Source organism: Penaeus chinensis, chromosome 10, assembly GCF_019202785.1.
Source record: "Penaeus chinensis breed Huanghai No. 1 chromosome 10, ASM1920278v2, whole genome shotgun sequence".
Taxonomy (NCBI): domain Eukaryota; kingdom Metazoa; phylum Arthropoda; class Malacostraca; order Decapoda; family Penaeidae; genus Penaeus; species Penaeus chinensis.
In genome coordinates this window covers 19,526,376-19,531,375 of record NC_061828.1, presented here as the reverse complement: position 1 = coordinate 19,531,375, position 5,000 = coordinate 19,526,376, and positions in this window count along the sequence as shown.

Here is a 5,000-nt window from a genome sequence, read left to right as displayed (position 1 = left end):
TCTCTTTCTCTCTCTCTCTCTCTCTTTCTCACTTCATGTATACATTTATATATCTATATATATATATATATATATATATATATATATATATATCCTTATATTCGTAAATAGGTAGACAAACAGAGACGGACAGACAGACAGACAAAGACAGAGAGGAAATAGGTAGACAAACAGAGACAGGACAGTCAGACAGACAAAGACAGAGAGGAGACATATTGAACCTCAGGTGTTTTACCTTGTAAGAATGAAAAATATACTATATCTACCATTTAAACGTGTCACTAATCCGAAGAGAGTATGCTGTGAACACGACATTTTGCAAAGGTGTAATGAGCCTGGGAGTGTCCAGTGCATGGAGAGCAACGACTTTGCATGAAGTCAGTTGCAATTTCATCAGACGAACAAACAAGAAGAAAAAAAGAAAAAAAAGAAGAAGAAGATAGTGAAAAAAAAAAACAGAAATAAGATAAAACTCACTCTGTCACTCCAGCTGGACCCCCCCCCCCTACTTCCCCCCCACCTCCCCTCCACGTGCCTCTTATCATGAACAGGTGTGACTTCATTCGCACAATCTTCTACTTCACTGACTCTTATCTTCCATTCACCTTCATTCATTATTATTTATCATCTTTGCAATAACGAAAACGACATGGCGTAATGAAATTAACTGCATTTCGTTAACATATCCTCACATCTCGTCTACCATAACTTATCCTCAATGTACACAATAACATTTCCACCGTTAAAACAACACCATATCTTCACAGCATACACACCATATCCTCGCGCAGTGTACGTTACAACATATCCTCAATCTACACTACACTATATCCACACAGTATACACTACAACAAACCCATTACATACGAACATATATACCTACCAGCTCGCACCGCAGTCGAAGATTTTAGTCATGGATAAACCTCTTGAATGTTGCTAAAATCAGACATGACCTCCAGCGTGAAACATACATTGTAATGCACCACAATCTGCAGTGCTATTGGCTGGTCGCTCGTTGTCTATAAACCTGGCATAAACTTCATTCCTTCTCTCGAAACTGATTGTGGATTTTCGGGTGCATTTGCTTTATCTTTGTTATTTTATGTTTTTTGGTGTTTTTGTTATTGCTGTTGCGGTCGTTCATGTTATCATCTCTATTCATTATTACTTTTATTATTGCAATTATGTATTATTATTGTTATTGTTATTTATATCATTATTGATATTGTTATCATGAATGTTTTTATTATTTTTATCATCATTATTGTTTTTTCTATTAAAATCATTAGCATTATCATTATTATTATCATTCTATCATTATACTATCATTATTATTATCGTGATTATGATTATTATCATTTATATCATTAGTAGTAGTAGTAGGATCAGTATTATTATTATTATTATTATTATTATTACTATTATTATAATTATTATCATCATTATTATTATTATCATTATCATTATCATTGTTATTATCAGTATTATTATTATTATTACTATTATTATTATTATTATTACTATTAGTAGTAGTAGTAGTAGTATCATTTTTATTATAATTACTATTATCAGTTATCATTATTGTTATTATTAGTATTGATATTGTTATTATTATCATTATTATCATTTTTATTATTATTTTTATTATTATCATTATTATTACTATTATTATTATTATTATTGTTATTATCATTATGATTATTATTATTATTACTATCATTATTATTGTTGTTGTTGTTGTTGTTATTATTACTATTATTATTACTATCATTATTATTAGTGTTAGAAGTAGTATTAGTAATATCATTGTTATTTCCATTATATTTTTTCATTATTATTATTATCCTTACCGTTACTATGATCATTATTATAACCATTACGGTTAATACCATTATCATTATTGCTACTATCTTTATTATTATTGTTATCATTACTATTATTATGATAATTTATTACTATTATTATTATATTTTACTATAATTATTATGATTATTATTATTGTTACTATTGTTATTATCATCATCATCATCATTGTTATTATTATTATTATTATTATTATTATTATTATTATTATTATTATTATTATTATTATCATTGTCACCATTATTATCCTAATTATCATGATAATAATAATTATTATTATTACTACCATTTTCACTATTATTGATATTATTGTTGTTGTTGCTGCTGTTGTTATTTTCATTATCATTATATTTATCATTATTATCATTAGCATTATCACCATCATCATTGTCATTATTGTTACTGCTATTATTATCATTATTATTATTATTATTAACATTATTATTATTGGCATTATTATTATTATTATTATCATCATCATTATTATGGTTATCATCATCACCCTTATTATCCTCTGATCACTATCATTATTATCCTTGCTATCATAATCATCATTATTATCATTGCTAGCATAATAATCATCACACTCGTATTCGTCATCATATCATTATCGTTATTATTACTAAAAGTGGCGTCATTACCACCAAAAAAAAAAAAAAATATTAACACCATTAGCATCATCATTATTATCACCATTTATCACCATCATCACCGCCTATCTTATCACTATCCTCCAATTCTTTCGTTCATCACTATACCATCATTATCACTCATATCACTCAATTCCTCTTCTTATTTATCCATTTATTTTACCTTATTATTATTATCATCTATTATTATTATTATTACATTCTTCTTATTCATATTCGTATTCATATATATTTTTCTTTCTCTCTCTCCCTTTTTTTAATGCTTTTTCCCTTTTATTTTTATTTTCACTAATGGACGCAGAGTATAGACGAAAGTAAATCCTATCAGGGAGTCAGTGTGATCTTCCTTTGCAAGTTAGTGGAGTTCGATTCTAATGTGTCATGGGGTTCGAATCGGCGGGGGTGAGTGGGGGGAATGGGTGGGTGGAGGGGGGTAATGAGGGGGTAGGGGGGAGATGGTGTGGGATGAGGGGGGGAATGGTGGGGGATGGAGGAGGCAATGATGGGGGAGAGGGGGAGGGGTTGAGGGGGAATGGTGGGGATGAGTGAGGGAGAGTGGGGTTAGGGGGGAGAGGGGAGATGGTGTGGGGTGAATAAGGAGAATGGTGGAGGTGAAGGGGGGAATGGGGGGAGATGGTGTGGGGTGAGTGAGGGGAATGGTGGGGGTGAGTGGGCAATTTATTTATTTTTTATTTTTTGGTGGGGGAGATGAGGGGTTGGAGTGGGAGGAAATTGGTGTGGGGTGAGTGGGGGGGGGGAGGGGGAAGATGATGTTGGAGGAATGGTGAGGGTGAGTAGAGGGGAATGGAGTGCGGTGAAGGAATGGAGTAGGGTTGAGTTGGATGAGGAGGAGAGTGATGGAGTGGAGGACGGAAGTTGGTGGAGTTGAGAGGGAGTGGACAGGTTGGGCTGAGGGGGGGGGGGGGGGAGTAAGGGACTGAGGGGTGGGTGGAGGGGTTTGGGGTTGGTAGAGAAGAGAAGATGGGGAGTAGAGGGGGACGTAATAGAGTTAGATAAAGAGAGAAGAAAGAGAAGAAAGAGAAGAAAGAGAAGAAGGAGGAGGAGGAGTAGGAGAAAAAGACAGGATTAAAGTGGAAGGGGGAATAAGAAAAATGGAAAATTAGAAGAAGAAGAAGATGAAGGAAGAGGGGAAACGAAAAGGAGAAGGAGAGAGGCAGAAAGAAATGGAGACGAAGGCGGGGAGGGGGGGAAGGGAGGGGGCTGCGAGTGGGGGAGGGGAGGCAGCAAGTGGGGGAAGGGGAAAGGGGGGGGGGGGTAATGGATGTAAAGTTGCTAACCTGTCCGTAAGATTCTGCTGACTCATCACAGGTGTTCCTCTTCTTCGACCTGTTTGGAAATTAGAGATGCTGAGCTACCGTGTTGGCAGGGAAGAGGGCGCTGTTGGCAGGGAAGAGGGCGCTGTTAGCAGGGAAGAGGGCTCTGTTGGCAGGGGAGAGGGCGCTGTTGGCAGGGAAGAGGGCGCTGTTGGCAGGGGAGAGGGCGCTGTTGGCAGGGGAGAGGGGGCTGTTGGCAGGGAAGAGGGCGCTGTTGGCAGGGAAGAGGGCGCTGTTGGCAGGGAAGAGGGTGCTGTTGGCAGGTAAGAGGGCGCTGTTGGCAGGGAAGAGGGCGCTGTTAGCAGGGAAGAGGGCTCTGTTGGCAGGGAAGAGGGCGCTGTTGGCAGGGGAGAGGGCGCTGTTGGCAGGGGAGAGGGCGCTGTTGGCAGGGAAGAGGGGGCTGTTGGCAGGGAAGAGGGCGCTGTTAGCAGGGAAGAGGGGGCTGTTGGCAGGGAAGAGGGCGCTGTTGGCAGGGGAGAGGGCGCTGTTGGCAGGGGAGAGGGCGCTGTTGGCAGGGAAGAGGGCGCTGTTGGCAGGGGAGAGGGCGCTGTTGGCAGGGGAGAGGGCGCTGTTGGCAGGGAAGAGGGCGCTGTTGGCAGGGAGAGGGCGCTGTTGGCAGGGAAGAGGGCGCTGTTGGCAGGGAAGAGGGGGCTGTTGGCAGGGAAGAGGGCGCTGTTGGCAGGGAAGAGGGCTCTGTTGGCAGGGAAGAGGGCGCTGTTGGCAGGGAAGAGGGCGCTGTTGGCAGGGAAGAGGGCGCTGTTGGCAGGGAAGAGGGGGCTGTTGGCAGGGAAGAGGGCGCTGTTGGCAGGGAAGAGGGCGCTGTTGGCAGGGGAGAGGGCGCTGTTGGCAGGGAAGAGGGCTCTGTTGGCAGGGGAGAGGGCGCTGTTGGCAGGGGAGAGGGCGCTGTTGGCAGGGAAGAGGGCGCTGTTGGCAGGGGAGAGGGCGCTGTTGGCAGGGAAGAGGGGGCTGTTGGCAGGGAAGAGGGCGCTGTTAGCAGGGAAGAGGGCTCTGTTGGCAGGGAAGAGGGCTCTGTTGGCAGGGAAGAGGGCTCTGTTGGCAGGGAAGAGGGCTCTGTTGGCAGGGAAGAGGGCTCTGTTGGCAGGGAAGAGGGCTCTGTTAGCAGGGAAGAGGGCTCTGTTGGCAGGGAAGAGGG